Genomic DNA, 24033 nt, shown 5'->3' with positions numbered 1-24033 from the left:
AGGAAAAAAAAACCACGCGCTCACTTACGGTTGCAGCACCCTGCCATCCGGTTCGTTCGTCCGCTGTTCCCGGTTCCTCCGGACTCCCTGGGTCGAAGGCTCGCTCCTTCTTCGCTACTACCAGTTTCTTCGGACCTCTTTCGACGAAGGCTCTCTCTTCTTCGCTCTGCCCGGTTCCTTAGGATCTCTCTCGACGAAGGTTTATCCGTAGCGCTGCCACCAGCTGATGTATTCGGAGGCGATCCCACCGCTGCCACCAGTTGTAGGGGTTGGAGTACGGACTCCGGGATGAAAACCCAAACTTGGGAGGGATTTATTCTACATTATTTACAAGGAGGTGAGACGTCAAGTACCAGTCGTAGAGTCATTACGGGCCGGCAGCAACTCGGACGCTGGGGCCCGCGGCAAGAAGTTCGAGAGAGGTGAATCAGGGAATCAGGGGATGTCCCAGAATGCTTTGGTCTCTCTGGAAGGCTTCTTATAAACCCTTCGAGCACTGTAAGCCACGTCATGTTTGACCAATGGGAGAGTCCGCTCCGATGACGCCACTTTCAGCCAATGGTAGGCGCCCGTGTCGCGGTGTCACACCTGGCGGCTCTCTGCCGTCTTGCCTCGCAGACTGGCAATGCACTTCTAACGTTTGAAAGGGGAGGGCTGCTCATGCTCCATTGTCCGAGGCCCACCTGCTAATCCCGGCGGCGCACGACCTGGGGGCCGCAAACTTGTTTGCACGTGTCTCCTCTGGAATGCGCTTTCCTGCTTCTGCATTCCTCAATTAGCTGTGCTGCAATCCGACGTGGTTTGGGGAACTCGAAGTAAATCGCAGGAAACAGCTCCATATCTAACAACCTGCAGAGTGGATTACTGTTTTAAACGGATCATATTTTGCAGGAAGATTCTCAGACATGTTTGACAGGTTGATAAGTGGCTTTTTAGCCACACAACACCATATATTAATGTAAAGGCTGTCTTTGACGCTGCTATGCAATTTGATGACTATATGCGGGGAAATATGCTAGTCATTTTAATCATCATCACACACATACTTTAAGATACCCGTAATTTAAGAGAAAGGAGTGCTTAAATTTATTTTTAATGCGAGCCAAACTTCTTGCTTAGCACATATTGCTAATTGAAGTTCCAATTTGAACATTCCCATTTTCTCACTCGCCTTTTTTCCCTCTTCTGTGCAGGCATTCCTTGCCTATGTCTACAAGAATCTTCATGCTTGGCCTGTGACAGCAAGCTTTTGTGGGCAGCCAGTGGTCTCTTACGAAGGCTGGCCTGCTCTGGCACCGGCGGCAATCATTTTCAAGATTTATCCAGGCTGACCTTTGCTGCTATTTGTTACTCTTGTTAATTACACTTGCTGCATCTCTTCTAATTTATTAGGTAATAAAGTATGACTATGTGACATGGTGTGAAGCAGATGTCTTGCTGCATTTTCGCTTGCAATCATCTTTTTTATACGTCTTTATTTCTGCGTTTACTAGGCCAAGCCTTGCGGCAGAAAAGGGGTACTCTATGGGGGAGGGGGATCGGTACTCTCTTCTTCCTCGAGGTGGATTGGTCCCCAGGTCGGCTCTGCAAAGAGGCGGCCATCTTTTATGCATGAAAAAACTCATCGCACAGTGTATGAAAAAAATAACAGCATATTATGATTTATCTTTCAGTTCCGGTAACATGCAGCGTGCAAGGAATTCGCTAATGGATGGTGTATCGAGGAACTGGCCATGACTTCTGTGTGATGCTGTACAAGCATGCGGCGTTACCTTTTATTTATTTATTTATTGTACATACTTTCAAGGCCGGCAGGCACAACAGAAAGGAGTGGTAGAGTACATTATTTGCAGAACGAGAGAAAAATAAAAAAAAAATAATGAAGGAACTATAAGGCACTTTGAACAGCAAGCTTGAAATTGGTGCTGTCACAAATGGTGACTAAGGAGGCGGGAAGGCTGTTCCATGCAGTGGCGGTTCTTGGTAAGAATGAAGAATGGTATAAATTAGTGCGGCAAGTTGGCACTTCAACTTTGTGTTGATGATCGATGCGAAATGAGATGTAACTGGGTCTGGTGAAGAGATTTTCTGTCAGGAAAGGATTGAGGTAGTATATTTTATGAAAAAGACAAAGGCGAGAATGCTTGCGACGTAGTGAAAGGTCAGGTAGATCTAATGTTTTTTCATGGATGTTACGCTAGAATGACGTGAATAATTAGAGAGGATAAAGCGCACTGCACGGTTCTGAATGCTTTCAAGTGAATTAATGAGATTGGAATGAGCAGGGTCCCATATGGCACACGCATATTCTAATTTTGGACGGACGAGCGTTTTGAACATGGTAAGCTTTAGTGAGGTCGGAGCGGATGCAAAGTTACGTCTTAGATACCTAATGTTCGGTTAGCATTGTTAGTGATATATTCAACATGCATGTTCCACGAAAGATTGCTAGTAATATGCAGGCCAAGATACTTATAAGAGTTAACAACCGACAGGACAGTACCATTAATAGAATAGGGGGGCGGATCAGAAGGGGTAGAGCGGCAGGAGACACGCATATGTTTGCATTTATTTGTGTTAAGCTGCATTTGCCATTTGTTACACCAATTTGATACACTAACCAGATCATTTTGAAGCTTACTGGAATCATTAAGGTTAGTTATTTTGTGGTAGATGACGCAGTCGTCCGCGAACAGCCTAATGATTGAGTTAGAGATACAGTCAGGAAGGTCATTAATATAGATGAGAAAAAGCAGGGGCCCCAGTACGGATCCTTGCGGTACACCGGAGGTAACTGAACAAGGTCTAGAGGTATAATCATTAGCGGTTACATACTGGGTCCTGTTAGAGAGAAAATCCTTAATCCATGCAAATACGTTTGGGTCAATATTAAGAAGAGAAAGTTTGAAAATAAGTAAATCATGAGAAACAGAATCAGAAGCTCGCGAGAAGTCCAGAAATACACAGTCAGTATCAAGTTGCTGATCTACATTAATAAACACGTGATTGGTAAAAGACAAGAGTTGGGTTTCGCAGGAAAAGAATTTTCTAAATCCATGTTGTGCGTTGTTAAAGAAAGAATTCATCTCGAGGAAATTAATGAGGTGTGAATAAATTATGTACTCTAATGTTTTACTTGGAATGCATGTCAATGAAATTGGTGGATAATTATTGTAGGAATGAGTGTCACCTGATTTATGGATCGGAACCACCTTTCCCACCTTCCAGTCTTTGGGCAGGGTAGAAAGCTGTAGGGACTGGTCAAAAATCTTTGATAAAATAACACTTGAAAAAACTTCAGTACACTTTAGCATTTTTGAATTAATGAAGTCGGGACCACAGGATGAAGAAATTTTTTGATTTCTGATAAGTTTGCCGATGCCAATCCAGTCAAGCGAGATAGGATCCATAGGCGGAAAACTTGGGGACGATAAGAATGGAAAATTTGGCTGTACTGATCGCTGAAAAAATGACGAGACGGTATTATTCAGAATTTCGCAGCACTCGTGAGTTGGAACTGGCACGTCTGATTGGACTAATTGGAGAACATTCTTTTTGGTACCTGCAACAATACACCAAAACTTCCGTGGGTTAGAAACCAGAAACGAGGGCAGAGTATTATTTAGGAATGTGTTTTTGGCACTGGCTATTGCCGAACAATATTCACTGGCAATGCGGTGATATCGAGACCAATGATCAGGATGATTTGTAGCTTTAGCGCGGCGAAACACCCGTTTTTTTTTTTTGTTGCGCAGGCGCTTTAGTGCATTATTAAACCATGGTGATCGGGGGTTAGAAGGCACTCTTCTTTTAGGTATGTAGCGGTCAATTATCGATAGAAGTTTGTTTTTATAGAGAGACCAGTTTCCATCAACTGTTCGTTGCGAAAAGTTCATTAAGTAGTTCGTAATGAAAGACTCAAATTCGGCTGTTATTGACGAGGCATCAGCTCTGTTGTAATCTAGTATAATCTTTGAGCTTCTTTTAGTAGTAACATGCGCGTTAAGAGTGAAATGGATCATTACATGGTCGCTTATACCTTGCAGGAACGTTAGAGGTGAAACCAAGTTGGGGGCAGTGGTAAGAATGAGATCCAGGATATTGGCAGAAGTCAGTGTAGTGCGCATGGGGTAGTGCACAAGTTGAATAAGGTTAAAATCGCGGCACAGGTCCAAAAATTCTAAAAATTGAGGACAACTCTGTTTCACAACTACGTCATCCTTCGACCACACAACATCGGGAAAATTAAAGTCCCCTAGTATAAACAAGGGTGATGTGCGGTATCTAACAATGAGGTTATTAATCACATCATGAAGTTCCTGGCAAAACGAAATAAGGGCAGCGGGTGGTCTATAACAGGCACAGAAAATAAACTCACGATTGGAAATGACAACCCGTACACACACAAGTTCTAATGACGATGTAATCGGAATGATGTGAGAAACAAGAGCATCTTTGACACCGATAAGAACTCCCCCTCCTGATCGAATGTCGCGGTCATATCGGTATAAACTAAAAGTGTTTTCGCAATCCAGTATTTCACTGCTGCTTATTTTTGCTGACAGCCACGTTTCCGTAATGATAATAATGTCAGCAGAACAGGAATCAATGGCTGATGATAAAGCTATGCGTTTGTTGAGTACACTTCGTGCATTAGTGAATAGTATTGATAGGCTTTTGACGTTTTGGTGTACGGCAGATAGCTATGAAGAATCATTCACCTGGGCGGCAGCGGACTCAGGTACGGCAGCTGGCACGTGTGAAGGGGGATACATTTCACAGATGCTATCGGTGGCTGCGCATTAAACGTATGTTTTTTTGTTAATGATTAGTCTATTATAACGAAGTGTAAAATTCTGTTTGCTGGCGTTTCCGAAGTCTATAAGTCTCTTACGCAATTGCCTGGTATTTTTGCAGAAATCCTCACCTACAGATACACCAGAGCCCTTTAGCTTTGCCCTCAAGGAAAGTATGCTTTCTTTAATCTTAAATTCCGAGAACATAACAATTATGGGGCGGGTTTTATTCGCAGAAAACGACCCCAATCGGTGCGCTCTAGATACGGCCGTGTCTGGAATAGAAATATTGAAATGCATTGACAGTATGTCCCGAACTCGGGTTTCAGACTCAGCCCAAGTCTCTGTGGGACTGTCAGTGATACCGTAAAAGAGCAGGTTATCCCTCCTTGATCGATCCTCAAGGTCGTCAAGGCGAGAGGCAAGGACACTGTTCTCATTTTTGACTGTTTCCTTGACTGCTTCCTCGATTTCGGCCATAGGTGGCGAGTTCTCGAAATTCTCTACAAAGGATTCTACTTTAGTTAGCCTGGTAGTTAAATCAGATACGGTTTGAGCGAGTGCGTCTTGTTTTTGTTTAAGTTCACCTAGTGCACCCATAACTTCGGCATGTCTCGAGTCAATTTTAGACGACAGGTCGCTGATTACCGCAAGTAATTATGTATACTGTGCACTAGAATCATTGAGAGGCCCGGGATTCGTCTCGACATCGCCACAAACCAGTAATGCCCTTGCCACTAGTACAAAATCACAAAAGCATTGGAATAGCACACTTGGGCACGGGATAAGCAGCAAACAGAGATTGTTCGATCGCTTGCTAAGAAGTGATGGTTTTTTACCAACCTGCATGTAGAACAGAAGCGGGTTTGTGAGCGACGAATGCATTGTCGCCGCTATCCCTTGCCCACTGAAGGCCGAAGTCGGATCCGCCGCCCTTTTGTACTCTTCTGATGAGACTGTCGGTGACGATGCCGCTGGCCAGCCGCTGACTGAAGGGACGCCGTAATCCAAGTAAGGAAGATAGCATTCTCCATCATGGTCGAAAGTTGGCGCCGATGGCGGCGTTATCGGTGAAACTGCTGATGCTTCGGACGAGAGATATGCTCCCAGCAAAGTGGCGATCTGCATGTAGAACAGAAACGGGTTTGTGAGCGACGAATGCATTGCCGCCGCTATCCCGTGCCCACTCGTGCCCACAAGGGGCACCCACAAAGTAAGTCACAATTTAATTTTTGAATGAAGCATGGACATCAGAAAAAATATATTTATATTACCAGTTAGAGTGGTTTGCAGAGTGTTTTTCCAGATGTGTACTATCCTTTATTTCTTAACAATTCATTGCAGCACAGCGTTCTGTTTTGTATACTGATGTCAGGCTATTGTGCCCTCTATAGCTGAAACCATGTAATTTTTACCTGAACTGCAGCATCACTGACAAAATGTTTCCCTGCTAGAAACTATTTCAATTTAGTGGAGACCCAGCAGGACCAAAGTTTGTCAATAATGACGTGTTTCATGCAGAGATGTGCTTGTTTAGGTCAATGGGCATGCTATCAATGGGCAGAACACTGGCATGATATCAGCATACAATACAGATCTTGTTTTATTTGCAAAATGATTCTGAAAGGCGGCATTGAATTGATTGGTCTAAGTAAAAAGCACTAATTGACCAATGAGGCTGTACTACACTATTCCCATGGTTCACATCTGGAAAAACTACCTGTGCATCACTCTATCCGACAATAGAAACTTTTTTTTTCTGATGTCTGTGCCTCATTTAATTTAAATTGTAACTGTGGGCGAACCTCGTGTTACTGTAACAGCTGCCGCAACAATTTGAGAGTACGTCTAAACGAAGTCTTCAGTTGTTCTTGTCGAGCTGTCCATTAGCCAACCTTTAGCGTAAGGTTAGCAGTGCAAGTACTTCTAGGCGTCCATGGCTACAAAATGTCTTGATCAAGACAGCTAATAGACTTTTGAATTAGCCGTTCAAGACACCTTTTAAACATCAAATAGCTGCTTGCGTTCTTCGTGGGCAGTACCTCCTCGTTGCAGAGTGTGCTCAAAATCCTTCTTGGTTCGACTGACTAAGAACCCATATATCTTTCCTCCGAAACATCTGGTATTAGCGATGCTTTGACGCAGAAAGAGGCTATTGTCGCACATGTCAACCTTAGGCCGGTAACCAATCTGGCGCAGGTGGAAATAGTCTTGTCTTTCCCAGATGTTGGTTCATCCTCGCGAGGCACATTCTTTCAGTCAATTTGCACACTGTCAATGTGAGTGAGACTGATCAACGGTTGGCTATGGTGTCAAGTTTCTTGTCTGGTTTCGGTAGTGCCATCATGACCAAATGTTCCCACTCTGTGGGGAATTCCAGTATTCCAGATTTCATTGATTACAAGCAATAGTGCTTGCTTCCTCGTTTCAGCAAGATTCCTCAACATCTGCAACATGACTCCATCTTTGGCACGTGTGCTTAAGTGTTGACATGCTCGAGAGCAATAATCGGATCGTAAAGAGGCTTTCCATTCCTTCCTTGGCAAGTGGTCATTAAGGTGCGTACAACTCAGGTGACGGTCAGTCACTGTGAGGTGGTCAGGGAAAGCATCTGCAGCTTGTTCCTCAAATTGCTCAGATGTGCACTGAAGATCAAGCAGCATGTTTTCAATAGTAGAGTAGTTGGTTCATACTGTATAGCAGAGAACGTGTTGCAGCTTACTGAGACCTATACGTTCAAATGACGCGCAGTGTTCCATCCACTAGTCTCTGGCAGGTTTCTTAGCATGACATCTTGCCTGCTCGGTCTTCTGCAGAACATTGATCAGGGTTTGTTGCATGCAGCCACAATTTAAGTGTGCAGCTTGGCTTGCTCACCCCGAAGTTGCAGCAGGTGCTTGTCAGGGCTGGATGTTGCCCCAGTAAGCTCTAGTTCGCATGTCGCTCTTTACAGTGTGTAAAGGATGCGTGTTGCTAGCGATTCTTCAACACCTTCACATTCTGCAGACTCAAGTGCATCACGGAAATGGTCCCAGGCTGAAACCCTGATTTTGTGAATGTGGCCCATTTTCACCCCTACATCGAGTATTATATTGGATAATGGTCGCTGCCTCTTGGAACAGAGTTGCACTGACACTCTGGATGAAGGCCCCAGTTGCCCATGCTAGGTAAGTGTACTGCCCTTCTGGTTTTATTGGAGGGTGTGGCAGTTGGGGTAGTTGGTGTCATTTGTTAATTTGAGGTCTTTGGTGTCTGCTTCGTCAAGGTGGCATCTCTTGGCCGTACATCTTTGCAACCCCAATGTGGGTGATGTGCATTCAGCTCACCTCGACTGAGTATTCTGTGTTCGGGAAAGCGAATATGAAGTTGTCAAAACCAAGTGATTGTCGAGGCTTAGTGGTTCTGCCGTGCCCACGGCGTTGCTTTGTAATAGCGTATGACTGTTTTGTCGTTTGCAAACTGCTAATTTGCGGCGATGTCGAGGAAAACCCAGGACCTACCCAGAAGGAACTGTACGAGCAACTACTTCAAGGTCAGACAGAAATTTGCAAGGAACTATTAGAAATAAAAACTGATTTAGCTGAACTGAAAGAACAGATGCACGACTTTTGGCGTACTGTGGAAAATATGGTGTCTGAGCGCTTAGTGCAGCATGAAAGTACTGATCAATTGCAAGCCACATTGAAATCGTTTGAACACGTGATGTCTTTTCACACTAAAAAGCTAACAGATCTCGAAGGCCCCAGCAGGCGCTGTAATTTCATTATGCATGATATACCTGAGGCCTCCGTAGATTCAGAAGAGGAACTAAAGATCAAGGTTGTGAAACGTATTTTTCACGAGAAACTTGAGGTTAAATGCGAATCTGTTGGGCGTATCCATCGGTTTGGTAAGCAGGTGGGAAAGCGGCCTGTAATAGTACACCGGCAGGACTTCAAGGAAAAACAAACCATTACTGAAAAACGCAAGCAAAGTGAAGGGCTCAAATATCTTTATTAAGAATGATTATTCTAAATCAACGTTGAGAAAACGCAGTCTGCTCTAGAACAGCACAAAGGCCGAGTTAGAACAAGGCAGAAGAATCAATCTGATACACCACAAACTAGAGATCGGTAAGGACATGTATTTATGGGACGAAATGCAAAACAGGCGGGTGAAAATGACAAGCTACAAAAGCGCCACCCCTCAGCCGTCAAAACTTTGACGTAATGTGCATGCGCACGACAAGCAACTTCGTCTCTTTAATTTGAACGCCCGTAGTATTAGGAATAAAACGGGGCCCATTGAAGTTTTGCTGCTGCAGTACGATCCTCACATTACCGTAATAACTGAGACGTGGTTACATGAACAAGTGAATGATGACATTTTCCCGCCTTCGTATACGATTTTTTGTAAGGACAGGCAATCAAGGGGAGGCGGTGTGGCCGTTCTGATCCAACACAAATTTGACGCTGTCTTGCTGGAGGACGTACCGGAACTTGAATGTATCTGCATTAAAGTAACCTTCTGGGGCCACTCATTCATCGTATACGCATTATATCGACCGCCTGACTCACCTCTTGAATACTTACTAAAATTAAAGGTACGTATGCCTAAATACCAGGACAACAAAGTTCTATTGATTGGCGATTTTAATCTGCCTGGAGTAGACTGGGAAGGTTTTGATACCTTTTCAACCAATACCAGTCATGCAAATACTGTTTGACATAATGCTCGCACATAATTTGATACAATTAGTTCATGAACCAACGCATTATCAAGGTGCCTCTAAATCTGTTTTAGATCTGGTGTTTATTCCTCGTGATTTCGGTACATCAACCGTTGTAGTTGATCAAGGGCTGTCTGATCACTGCCTTGTCTCAGTTTCTATTCCCCTGGTGCCGCTTTGGCAGACTGCAAACCCGTCCTTTCATTATGTGAGACTATACACTTGCCCATGATGCACGCACTATCGACCACCTAGAAACTTGTCTAACAGATTTTGTTAATACGGATGTTCGCAGTTTGTGGGACCAATTTAAACGCATATGCTTCTACTGCACTGAAAACTTTATACCGTTTAAACGTAAGAAGGTGCATAAACATACACCATGGATGACGAGAAGCATCATTCACCTCAAGCGTAAAGCAAAAAGATAAAAGAAAAAGCATGCTGATCCCCAACTTATATCCGACACTCTAAATAACCTTGCACGTGCGGTGCTTACCTCGAAAGACTACTTCTTAAAACAGACGTTTGGGCGAGATGGTAAGACTTATTTGAAACAGAACAGCGCGGTATTCACGGGGACATGAAGGGATAGACGACACGGACGAGCGCTGACTTACAACTGAAGTTTGTTGCTTGGAACGAAGAATATATAACAGCTCCAACTAACAAAAGACACAATAAAAAGCATACATATATTCACAATCAAACATACACGCTGCACAGAACAGGGGAGATAACTGTAATCGTCATATGCCCCCCCCCCCCCCCCCCGCTAAAAATGCTAGTCCTTTGGGCGTAATGGATAAGGAGGGGCTACTGACGCATGCGTCTTTTCACCAGGCGATGTGTGCTGCTTCGATGATTTCACGCGTTAGTTGGTTACTATGTTTACTTAAAATGTGTGTTCTAGCGAAGTCAGGGTGGCAGGCCCTGGTGTCGCAGTCTCTACCGTGGATGCCCAGATGCCTTTTTAGTGTATTATGCACATTGTTGTTGTGCTCCTTCAAGCGTTCATTAAGGCATCTCCCTGTTTGACCGACATAAAGCCTACCACATGACAACGGAATGGCGTGGACAACTCCCTCTTTACAAGATAAGAATTGATTTTCATGTTTAATGTTGCACTCTCTTGGAACGAATTCATTATTAACCATTTTGCACATCTTCCCAAGCTTATCCGGCACCGAGAAAACTACTTTGGAACATGATCTGCTAGCTATCTTTTTTATTCTATGGGAGACATGATGAATATAAGGCACTACAGTGGTTTTCTTTTTCCTTTACTGTCGTCGAATCTATCCTCTGTTCTTTTCTGTTTTTCCTCAAAGTACTGAGGATAGTATCTGACACTGACACTAGCAACTGCTTGGGATAACCAGCCTTTACCAGACGATCTGTTTGATGATTGAAGCTATCTTGTATGGAGTGCATGCATGATTTGTTAAGCGCATTATGATAGCATGATTTAGCCACTGCTCGTTTAACCAGCTTAGAATGACGTGACGCGAAAGGTAGCAATGACTTATTGCTTCGTGGTTCGTAAGACCAACACGTGTGATGTTGCATTAATCTGAGTTTTATATCCAAAAATCTGATGACGTCGTTTTCTGGCACTTCAGTAGTTAAATGAGCGGATGAAGGCACTGAAGAAAAGTGTCTTTGATCTGCGTAAAGACTGCGTCAAATTTTCCTATGCTTGTGTCGATAAGAACAAGAAAGTCATCTACATAGCGAAAACACTAAAACCTTTGATCCTTTCAATTTATCTTGGGGTCTTGAACCCTTTTCTGCTAATAACAAGTCACTAAGCACTGGGGCTATGCATGAGCCTATGCAGACTCCCCGTTTTTGCAGGTAGAACTCGCCGTCCCAGGAAATGAATGTAGAACTTGCATGCTATCATCTCTGAGACGAGTGTGTCGGTGAGTCATGGAAGGAGTCCGAAGGTAAAATACTGGCATTGTGCGCAGACAATCTAAACATTAAATTAGAACCCAACTCTATTGAGCGAGCGCACCGAATCGGTAAATATTGCGAATAAAAGAAGCGGCCTATCATTGTAAAATTCACCCATTTTAAGACAAAAGACATGTCTCATGGACGAAAATTAAAAGATACCAGCTATGCCATCAGAGAAGACTTCGAGGCTACCACGCGCGCGTCTAGATCTAGACTATTACAGTTCACCCGAACTCAGAAATGTGCATTCAAAATCAGTTTCGATAAACTTCATATCGGTAATAAATGTTTTTTCTATGACATTGCGTCTTCTAAAGTTGAGGAATGCACACCACCAATGCGTCATGCGTACACGCGAACTATAAGTTCTGTAAGTACACCCACGGTCTTGACCAAATGATGCCTCAAGAATACTAGCTCAAGTTCCACCTCCAAAAGGCCGCCTAAGTTTTTGAATTTCAACATAGCATTCACTAACATACGAAGTGTAGTGCCAAAGCGAGATCAGTTACACAGCTATATTAGCGACACAGAATCCGATATCATCTTGCTAACAGAAACGTGGCGGAGCTCGGACATGGACGATAACGAAGTTTTTCCGTCTTCCACTAACTTCACATTATACCGTAACGATAGGCAAGGCCGAAGGAGAGGAGGGTTCTTATCGCTGTTAGAAAGACATTATCATCTTACCTAATATGTCACGATAGTAACCTTGAACTTTCGTGGGTATGTGTCTATAACAATACGATAACAGTTTTTGGAATTTGTTATAGACCACCTGATAAACAGCAAGCTTTCATTGATTTGCTTTCCCAATCCCTATCAAACGTTAAACACAAGCTGCCGAATGCACCGGTTTTCCTTTTCGGAGATTTTAATTACTCCCAGATTAACTGGAGTAGGCTGTCTATATCAACAGGGACCTTTTCTACTGAAGCAATGCAGTTTCTTGAAGTAACAGAAAATTTCAACCTCCAGCAGATGATAGCATGGCCCCCCAGAGGCGATAACATACTCGACTTACTTCTTACAAGTCACCCGGACGAAATTTCCGCCACTACCGCGATACTTGGCTTCAGCGATCATTGTCTCCTGCACGTTGTTATGCGTCTTCCACTGAGTAAGGAATCATCTACCCAAAAACTAATCGGGTAACTATGAGGCCATAAACAGTGGACTAGAGTCATTTTGGCAAAACTTTCAGACCACTTTTTCGTCACGCTCAGTGAACTCCAACTGGGAGCTATTTAGAAACGCAATGTTAAAGCTAAAGGATAAGTACATACCCACTATTGTCGTAAAATCAGACTATAACAACCCTTGGTTCACTAAACGTGTAAAATCTCTTCTTAAACGTAAAAAACGTCTCTACAGGGAAGCAAATCAAAGTAATAACACTGCAGCGGGGGAAAGGTATCGCGCATGCGTAAAACTGTATATTCAGGAGGTTAGTCAAGCTAAAGAAAAATTTAACAGTCACGATCTACTCTCCATTCTACAATCAAATCCAAATAAATTTTGGCGCATGCTCTCTACTAAAGACAGATCTAACACCATCGAACTCGTTGACCTCGATGGTGAACCTATCCATAATGATGAATGCGCAACCGCCCTTAATAACTACTTTTCTTCTGTATTTACTGCTCCCATTCACATATCTGACCTCCCCACACTTACTGCTTCAGTGCAAACTATGCCAGACCTAGACATATACGCGGAGGGTATATTTAAACTAATCAATAGTCTTAAACCATCATCTTCCGCTGGCTGTGATTGTATTAGTAGTAAACTTTTGAAGAACACCTCTCATGTATGAGCACAAATACTCTGCGTAATATTCAAACAATCGCTAGAAACGGGGACCGTTCCAGGTGACTGGAAGAAAGCTAATATCTTGCACATTTTGAAATCAGGTGACCGCTCGAACCTTACCAATTACCGCCCAATCTTCCTTACAAGCATCTCCTCAAAATCACTTGAACACATTATAGCCTCAAGCCTAATGAAATTCCTTGAAAGCAATACTTTTTCTACCCATTTCAGCATGGTTTCCGAAAACACTTATCGTGTGATTCCCAACTCGCCGAATTCACACACGACATTCTGCTTATCATGGACAGGAACCTGCAGATCGACGCCGTTTTCTTAGATTACTCAAAAGCTTTTGACAAGGTGCCTTGCTGCAAAAACTATCTGGACTTGGAATCTGTAATAACTTACTCAGATGGATTGAACAATTCCTATGCGGGCGCACACAATACACTTCCACAAACAATCACCGCTCACCTCTTAGCGATGTGACTTCGGGCGTCCCTCAGGGCGCCTGTCTGTCCCCTTTATTATTTCTAATCAATGTAAACGATGTGCCTACTAGCATACATTGTAAACTACGACTTTTCGCAGACGACTGCGTAGTTTACAACACGGTTAACTCCTCTGACGATGTTCTTTGCCTGCAGCGTGACCTTGATGCCATCTCGTCATGGTGCGAAAAATGGCACATGCCTCTCAACTTATCGAAATGCAAATCGATGTCTTTTACCCAAAAACGCAGTCCCATTCAGTCCACTTATCGCATTAGCTCTGTCAACATCAGCGCCACTTCATCTTACAAGTACTTGGGTCTTATTTTGACGTCATCACTCTCTTGGATAACACATATATCGAAGCAATACGTCGCAAAGCAGCGCGCTCACTCGGGTATCTACAAAGAAATCTAAAGAAGGCATCCCCAGAGGTATTGAAGTTGGCGTACGTGACATTTGTCCGTCCACAACTCGAATTTGCTTCCGCCCTCTGGCACCCATCCCAAGATTACCTAGCCGCAACATTGGAATCCGTTCAAAACCAAGCCACCCGCTTAATCACTTCACATTATTCACGGTACACTAGTGTCACTTCTTTGAAGCAAACAATAGGTCTGCCAACACTGAAGTCTCGCCGCATCATATGACGTATTTGCTTGCTGCACTCTTTTGTTTTACAATCCACGCTCAAGGCACCACCTTCTTAAACCACCATAACGAACTTCCTCTCGCTTAAGTCACAGCTCTGCCATAGCACGTTTACCCGGCCGCTCATCTGCCTTGACCACTTCCTTCTTTCCTGATGCAATTTTTTAATGGAATGCGCTTCCTGACAACTTCATTACCTGTACTGACCGCAAAAAATTTCGTGAATACCTAACAAATCACTTTGAATAAGTTTCTGTTCCGAGTGTACATCGTTCATGAACCCATCATAAACCAATCGGAATAGTCTACCCTTGTCAACCCTTCCACCTTGTCTTTTTCTTTTGTTTCTTTTATTGCGAATGTATTGCCGTGTTACTTCTTTCAATTCGAATTTCTTGCTTTGATTGTTTAAAATCGTACAAAATCAGCAATGTGTGTTTTTTTTCTTTTTTTTTTCGTTGTTTTGCACGAAACCACTCTTACACGTGTTTGTATATTGCCCCTCCCCCCTTGTGTAGGGCCTTCGGGCCTTCAAGGTGATAATGAATGAAATGAAATGAAATGAGAACTTAAGTACACTTGAAGCAGTTCTAGAAAGCCGCTGACGGATACGCCGGCCTTGTTTTGGAATTCAATTGATCCTTGTCGGTCAATACATTCCTCTATGGTCGAGAAAAGCTCACTATGCGGTAGTGAATAATACAAGTCCTTGGCGTCAAAAGAACAGGCCCTCAGTCCTTTGTTCTTGTTAATTTCTAAAAACTGAATTGCATCCAGCGAATTCTTCACCTGGTACGGACCGTCTAACGTGAGCGAATTTAAAATCTTCTTTAAAGAACGGCTAGAGATTTTTGCTAAGTCCCTCTCTCAGATACGATTACACGAAGCGGACACTCTGGCTTGTGGGTCTTGACACTAAAAAACACTTGTAAACTTAGCCCTTTACTATTATCTGCTGATTTCGTTAACAGTTCGAGGTTAAGTTTTGTACACACTTTCTTGGCCTTAGATTTAATTTTTTGCAAGGAAATGTTCTTGGCAACAGAAAACGAAGACAAAATAGCTTCCCTACCCTAATTGACGTACAATTGAGAGGGTAGCGCTAGGAATCCGCCCTCCTTGTCCGCTGTGAGCAAACGCAGCGAGTGTTCCTTTAAGTACGAGACAGTTCCCCGAACAGAAAAGGAATTCACTGAAGCCTTGCGACGCAACAGCGCGTCCACTCCTTCAGACACGCACCTGTCGGACTCAGCCACCGGAGCCAGCCTGGACACCCGCCTGGCCAAACTCAGAAGTTCGGCAGGCGACCTTTTGGGTTCTGTGGCATACTTCGGCCCCTGGGCGAGAACACGGAGTACCTCTGTGGGCAACGACACTTCCCTGCGGTATGGACGACGTTGTCCGTCTTGTGCTTCATGCTGAGCTGTGATGCTCGGAGCTGGGAGAGGGTTTGTTGCCACAAGAAGTCGGCCGTAGTGTTCGCTAAATCTGAGAACTCTTTCCATTTCTTCTTTCTATGCGGTGGGGCTTCGGTGCTTTGCAGCATAAGAAATAGACCGCGTCTATAAAAACGAGCTTGCCTGTTCCATTCAGCCTTCAGGATGTGGCAAATTCTTGAGCAATGGCCCTGCGAAGGCTGGAATCCACCAAACACCTGCAGAACGTCTGAAGCTGCAGCAGCAGAATGCTGCAGAAAGCTGCAGAATGAGCGCCTGAAGGAGCACAGCAACAATGTGCATAATACAGTAAAAGGGCATCTGGGCATCCACTGTAGAGACTGCGACACCAGGGCCTGCCACCCTGACTTCACTAGAACACAAATTTTTAGTAAACATGGTAACCAACTCATCCGTGAAATCATCGAAGCAGCACACATCGCCTGGTCAAAAGACGCATGCCTCAGTAGCCCCTCCTTATCCATTACGTCCAAATAATTAGCATTTTTAGCGGGAGGCGATATGACGATTACAGTTACCTCCCCTGTTCTGTGCAGCGTGTATGTTTGATTGTGAATATATGTATGCTTTTTATTGTGTCTTTTGTTGGTTGGAGCTGTTATATATTCTTCGTTCCAACCAAAAAACCAGTTGTAAGTCAGCGCTCGTCCGTGTCGTCTATCCCTTCTTGTCCTCGTGAATACCGCGCTGTTCTCTTTCAAATACCACTACTTCAATACGTCACTCCCAAACTTCATAAAAAATGATCCAAAGAAGTTGTGGAACTACATCAGCGAAAAAAAGAAACCCATATCACAAGTTCGTGTCGATGGTTCATTGGTCTCTGATCAGACCGCCATTGCTCAACACTTCAATGACTATTTCCATAGTGTATTTTCTGCCGCTAGTGATTCTCTACTCACCAGAAACATGGACCATGCTGTAAATGTAAACATTTCTTATCCTGGTGTCCTTGCTATGTTGCTTGACTCAAAGACTAAAGCTTCTTGCGGTCCCGACAATATACCGAACATATTTCTTCGTCGCTTTGCCGAGTCTGTTGCTAAATACTTAGTTATTATTTTTCGTGTCTCTCTGTTATCAGCGGAATTGCCAGATGACTGGAAGTCAGCCCGAGTTGTGCCTATATTCAAGAAAGGCGACCGTCTATTAGTACAAAATTATCGCCCGATCTCCTTAACATCTTCGTGTCGTAAACTTATGGAACACATAATAGTCCACAAATTACACGAATTCTTAGAAGAAAACGCAGTTTGATCAAATCATCAACATGGATTTCGAAAAGCATTTTCTACAACAACACAATTGGTTATTATAGTTCACAGCTATGCAGCTTGTCTAGATACGAACAGTCAAATTGATGTAATATTCCTAGATTACAGCAAAGCATTCGATACAGTCCCATACAATAAACTAATTACTAAGCTTCGGATGATTGGCATACCAGAATTATTCATTCCCTGGATTTCAGCCTATCTGAACAACCGCAACCAGTACGTTCAGGTGGGAGAACAAGTCTCTGGCTGCCTTCCGGTAACTTCTGGCGTTCCGCGGGGGAGCGTACTTGGCCCTCCACTTTTTTTACTATATATTATTGATATTTTCAATGTCGTTAACACCCCAGTTCAGATTCGTCTATTTGCTGATGACTGTGTTTTGTTTAGAGAAGTTACCTGCATTACTGACCAATATGACCTTAACTCTAACTTAGACAATGTGTTCAAATGGTGTGAGCAATGGGGCATGCTTCTTAATGCAACTAAGTGTGTCTATCTCCCCATAACGCGCAAGAAAGTCCCCTTAGACTACACTTACAATTTAGCTGCAGCACCTTTACTGAAAGTAACATGCTATAAATATTTAGGCTTAACATTAACGAGTGACTTAGGGAACTTGCACATAAATACCATCTGCTCTGCCGCTTTCCGAAAACTATGCCTTCTGCGCCACAAACTTAAGACTGCTCCGTCTAGTGTTGAACTACTCTCTTACTTTTCCCTAGTTAGGACAAAACTTGAGTATGCTTGCATAGTTTGGGACCCTCACACAAAAATTAACATTAAGAACCTAGAAAAAATTCAAAGAAAAGCAGTACGATTTATTTACAGTAAATTTAAGGCTACTGACTCCTCCACTGCATTACTAACCAATAACGGCATTGAACTATTACTAATTCGAAGAAAGAAAAGTCGACAAGAGTTTCTTCCAAACTTAATTAATCATAGAATAGCCTTAGACACCGCAAAATACGTATCCCCCTTGATAAGCAGACCCACTCGACACCACTACCCTCATTCTCTAACACCCATTTTCGCAAGGACTGACACTTTTCGGTACTCTTTTTTTCCACAAACAATAGATGACTGGAATAAACTAACTGAAGTATACACCCAGCGCCCCTGAGCTGTATATTATTTGTGTAAATAATCTTATGTCATGTATTATTATAGTTGTATTGTAATCAAGTTAAAATTTTTCTTAATCGTCTACCTTACGACCAAACAATTTGTGTGAAAAACGTGTTACACACTTGTTTCATCTTGTTTTTCTGTGTATATCATCTTTGTTTTTTTGCTCACTCTACTTGTACTTCTTGTCCGCAGTATTGCATAAATAAATAAAATAAGTGAAGTCGCCTCGGCTGCGGAGCCTGATTTCGGGACAGAGGTAGGCCAATGCCAAAGCGGCTTACTTTCACTGCCTTAGCCTGCAGCACACCACCACAAGTTTCTGATGAGACATATGTTTATTCAAGCTGTTCCTTCCTTGCCCTAATTCAATTGCCAATGCAGCTGCTAATCAAGCTGTCTTCAGACGACTGCCGATTTTTAGCTACTTCTAGTAGCTTATTGCTTGGTTAATTTTCTAGTTGGGCACGACATGCTTGGTGCTTAAAAAATGAACTGTTTAAAGAATTGTCGGAGTAATATTGGGACAGGCAATTCTAACTGAGTAATCACTGCTTTTATCGCAAAATGTGGGAATGCGTTAGACAGATGCTGTCCCGACAACATAGTGTTTAGGTTGTATGAGTACAGAAGAAACAAAATTGGAGTTGCGAAGTTCCAAAGCCCTTTTTTCACAGCATCTCTTTATACTGCTGACATTAGAGAGCTATAGATTAGCGGACGCAAGCAGCATGCGTAAGCAAGCATCTTGTTTGGGTACTTCTGGCTCCCATGTGGTTTGCATAACCAAGGAGCACACGAGTCGCTTGCATCCTCTTATCCAATACTATTATTTTCATTGTAAAGCAACCAATATCGCGGTTAGTCTGATCAACCTGCACCAGTATGCTAGAAATTTTTAAACACTTAAGGTGTGTCGGTTGAATGTTTAAAGCACTTCACCACACCCTTGGTCACTAGACTTGTACTTTGCAGTATTACTTCCTAATCACTCTTGAGGTGTTTACATTGTTTTTCTGTGCTGTAAGATTAGTTTGACTGTCCTAATGAAATTGTTAAAGCGAAGCTGTGGGCTGTTGTATTGGCCATGTCATTCTAAAACTGTTAGGTCTGACACTGTCAAAGCATTTGGCAATTTTAATAAGCTTCACTTCACTACATATATGTATTGCGATCAGACCATTTAACATGGGGAAATAAAAAATACCGGCAAATAGACAGTTCCAGGGCACCTGAGATTATAGTAAAGCAGGCGGCGCAGTATCTTGAGGGTAACGGGGACATCAAAGCTGGAACTAGGGCTGCCATACAACCTCTCACCGCAATGCACTTTTTGCTTCATCGCATTACGCAAATGTGTTACGGTGACGTTATTGCAGGCGTAATACACATTCATTCGTCCCAACATTTCACAGAACCCTGCGTCCCATTGTTAAAACTAAGAGCGCGAAAAACGGGCAGATATGCAGCTGAACATCACAGGGCACAGTATTAAGCTCCACCTCACTATGTGTATCGCGCCCTTAGCACCAATAATATTAAATATCTACTCTGAATTTGAGTTCTTGGAATTCTGGCAGACCATGTGATGTCACTAAAGCCCCGTTATGTTCACAGCACTACACTCCATAAGAAATGTTTGCACCCTTTGGAGTGTATCTCTGCCACACAACAATAATCGTCATCTGCCTTGATGCGTTTCCTTTCTTGAAAACGCCGCGCCCGTTACTTTCCTGTCGGGAATGCTATGTGATGCTGATAACGCGCATGCCGTTCGTTACTGGAAAGTACCGGGCTCGCAGCGTTAAAGAACGGAAACGCGTGAAGGCAGATGACGATTATCGTTGTGTGGCAGATATGCACCCCAAAGGGTACAAACTTTTTTTAGAGTGTAAGTGATAATTGTCGTAAAGCCCACGATAAAAGTAAATCACATGAAGTCACGGATAGCGCGCTAGCGCTGAACACGATTGAAAACATGTGCTGCCCCATTTCAAGGACGCGTGAACAGTTGTGAGCTAGCACCACCTTAAGCATTATATTACTTACGTAAGTCGTGGCGAAGAACACGTACAATACTTCCGCCGACGACGCCCGTCAAGTAAAGGTGCATGTGCGATGTGATGACGCTGCCGAAAAGGGGCGAACACGGCGACGCTGCTACAGCGCCGGTTCGCAAGTTGCATTGCCGAGGCGCTACGCCACTTGAATATTTCGATCGTCAGCACCACTGAATTCTTCAGAAATACGGGTCTCTCACCACCAGAGTTCACTGAGACCAAAAGCCGACATGCAACACCACTACTATTGCACGACTTCACCCCCAACAAATACTGAACCCACTGCGGAGACATCATACCATTATTCTATGATCATACGACCAGCGGTCGGCATGGGCCGGAGATCCAACGCGCCACATGGCGCCACCATAGAATAAAGAACGAACCAAGTGGCGCCACGGCATCACTTGGCGCCACCATCGCGCCTTCTCAAAAGCCCCTAAATGATCCTGTCCCTAGGCCCCTAGGATCAAGTGACGTGAGGGATTTTTGTACGACATTTAGACGCACGCCTAGCCAGCTTGAGGAGCGAGCATAGGAGCGAGCGTCGGCGCGCGTCAGAGTCCAGTGGCTGCGTGCCCTTTTCCTCCAACCGGGCGAGTTCGCTTGTCAGCGCCTGCCGAAGCGTACTGTTTTTCGCCTACGACGCGCGGTGTAGCTGGCGCGGATGCAACGGACGCCGGGGCTTCATTCAAAGCGGCGGACATTTTGGCCAGTTCAGCGCTGCCGCAACGCCTCCTGCCATGCGCGTCCAGGCATGTTTCAATGCCACGTGTCTTCGTGTGTGCGTATGTGTGTGTGTGTGCGTGTTGGTGCCCACGCTTGTCAAATCGCGGCAGCCGGGGAGAGGAGCTCCCCAAGTGTGAAGCGAGGAGGTCTGACCGGCGCCGGCCCGGCGGATGCGTCACCTTCTAGTCTCAACGTGCCCGAGCGGCGCCGTCACGTGCGCCCCATCGAGAGCCGTACCTTCTTGCCCTCAACTCCGAGAGTATAAAAGCAGCTGCCCCCGGACGCCAAGAGAGAGGCTCCGAATTCTTCCGTGGAGTAGCGTGCTCACCCGTCTCTCCACTTCGGTCGACCTGACCGGCCGCTCATTTGCGATGCTAGAATAAACAAGTTGTTCTGTTAGCAGTCGACTCATGCTTTGCCAGGACCTTCGGATACTTCCAGTTGTGCCCCAGGCCGCCAGGCCAACGCTACCCTTGGGGCTTGCGACCCGGATGCAACAGTACCGACGCATGCCAGTGGTTGGGCCTTAAGTTGCCGCTGTGTTTGGTAGGCGGCCGAACTGTTGCGTTATTCGGCGGCTTTGGCTTGTTCGTACGCCGACATTAATTATGGTATACAGCGGAGACGTTTGCGCAAGCAAGCAGGTCGAACGCGTCGTCTGCAATGCGTCCTGCGAAGCCGTCCTGAACGTAAGCGACGCACGGCTCTGTAGAGGTCTGAGCTCGAGTCACCAGTTCTTTTTTGGCAGCAAGGTGTTGCCGAAAAGGTAGCGGATGTACTGCGTGAAAGCGCAGCTGGTAATGCCACCTTCATGCGTCTGAAACTATTTCCGTGGTGTGCCAGCAAGATAGAAGATAACATTGGCGAGCATAAGGGCACGTCCCATCTGTAGTTTGCGGTGACAAGTTCCCAAAGGCTCATCCAGTCGTAAATCTCAACGTCAGCTTGGCCGGAGAACGCACAAGGATCGCGGGCAGCAGGCAGAGTTACGTAGGTGGCAGCTACGGGAGTTGTGGTCGGCGAAGATGTTCCTTCACTGGGAGATATGGTCGCAACCGAGATTGAGCGGCCTCTGCAGGGCTCCGTGGCGGTACAGGGAACAACGCGCGCCTCCACCAAAAACGGTACGCAATGAAAACGCAGGGTCTAATTATGTACAGTGTACGTTTACACTGAGGTGCAAGGTTTGCAACAAAATGGAAAGCTCACATGGAGACGACAGCGTCCTCTTCGTCGTCTTTTCCAAGCGACGGCTTTTTCTTTCCTCTTTCGCGTTCAGTAAACGGGTAGCAATATGATTATGTGGCACCCCGTAGCGGGGGGGCGGGGGGGGAGGACGGGGGATGCTCCGGAATAATTTTTGTCACCAGGGTTTATGCAACGTTCGCTCACAAATCCGGGAAAAGAAAAACGTCGAGAAGTGCGGACAGGCAGCAAAAGGAGTATTTCGCGTTATGTGCGAAAGTGGCAGTCATCCTGTGAAATCGGTAGAGTATAGCTATCCGGCACCGGCGAGCTAAAGAAGGGGGATTGAGAGAACATTTGTTTTTAACGCGACAGCGTTAAGGAGCTCGTGTTGCAGAAAAGCCGGTGTCGTCGGCGTTGGCCGTGAGCGATCAATCCCAGCAGGCACTTCATAAATAAAAAAACAACTTGCACGATGGGCTGGGTGGGAATCGAACCAGGGTCTCCGGAGTGTGAGACGGAGACGCTACCACTCAGCCACGAGTTTTTTTTTCTTTATTGCCTGTTTTGTACTTCTATATCAAACAACAAATGACATTTGAGAAAAGAAGACAAATTTCGATGTTTCAATGCGGAACAAAAGCGCCTCTAGTGAATGCGGTGTTGCCTTAAAAACGAGCTGTTTCTAAGGTATGGTGGCTAGAGGGGGAGGTGTCGGCATTGGAGCGCCGGAGAGGCAGCATTTTTTCAGGACAATGCGGCGGCGCTGCTGTCGGCTCCGAGATGCCTCCCGTACGCTGGCTAAGGTCCGCTGCGGTTATTTGGTTCCGCTGTGAAGTGCTTTCCCGCTCCGCGGCTTCTTGGGGCGCAATACGCGCATCGGAAAATCATTTTAAAGGCTAGGCGACTTTATCACTGCAGCTGGCCTAACGTACTATGTACTAAATTTTGGTCATTTTATCGCCGCGCTTTAGCTTCGCGCTCAGTGCAACACTTGTGAAACTCATAATTGCACCAAACAGAAAGCTTCCGCAGTAGGTGGTTGTTTGCACTTTGTCAATGCCGCTTTAACATATTAAGGGACTATTATGGGGTGCCCTATGCAGTTATGTCTGGCGTGACTTTATTAGTGCCTTGAGCTACAGGCGCTTGTCCCAATCGTCTACTGGTTGGTGCGCGCCTCATTGAAGCGCGCGCCTCAGTTGAAACGGGCCGCTCGAGTGAACCATGATTATTTCAAGTTTATTTAATTTTGCAATGAAAGGTAGAACTGTAGGCACCAATGGTCAAAACTCAGCACAATATGAGAGCGTTAAGGGAAATTTGGTTTCCAATATTAGAAACCTGCAAAGAACTAAGTTCGCGCATTTAGTACCGCTCAAATATTGCCAAAAATGCCTTTAGAAGAATATTTATTGTTAATAAAATAATACACACGACTCTATTACATGGTTGTTAGCTCTCAAACAAACAATATGACATGAAACGGAGCGCAAATCTAATATGTAACGTATATACCCAGAAACGGTGAACAAGGTGCAGTGCAAACAATAATTAGTCGGGTGGGAAATTCTGTTGAGATATGCAGATATTTCTGGGCATACAATGTGATGTGAACAATTCCTGTTTTACATATACAAACGCTTTATGTTGGTCTTGCTGATATAAACTTTGCAGTTATGCAGTTATGTTGTGCGCCTCAACTTGAGGTACTTAATTTTTTCTCGCTTCCCTTGCTTCGATGCGTTCTCTCCTGCGACAAGGACGTGCA

The 24033-nt window shown here is 44.6% G+C and overlaps 1 long non-coding RNA gene across 1 annotated transcript; it reads right to left on the bottom strand.

Moving 5' to 3' along the window:
- Positions 1-1448: 1448 nt before the first annotated feature.
- On the bottom strand, positions 1449-22337 carry LOC135916690 (uncharacterized). Its single transcript, XR_010569034.2, has 4 exons — positions 22287-22337; positions 5640-5918; positions 3191-3257; positions 1449-1584 (listed from the first exon to the last, which is right to left on the bottom strand). It is a non-coding gene; the product is annotated as an uncharacterized lncRNA (long non-coding RNA).
- Between the last annotated feature and the right edge of the window lie 1696 nt (positions 22338-24033).

The sequence above is a fragment of the Dermacentor albipictus genome, chromosome 5 (genome assembly GCF_038994185.2).
Source record: "Dermacentor albipictus isolate Rhodes 1998 colony chromosome 5, USDA_Dalb.pri_finalv2, whole genome shotgun sequence".
Taxonomy (NCBI): domain Eukaryota; kingdom Metazoa; phylum Arthropoda; class Arachnida; order Ixodida; family Ixodidae; genus Dermacentor; species Dermacentor albipictus.
Note: the sequence above shows the minus strand (reverse complement) of the source record. Positions and strands in the feature narration are given on the sequence as shown.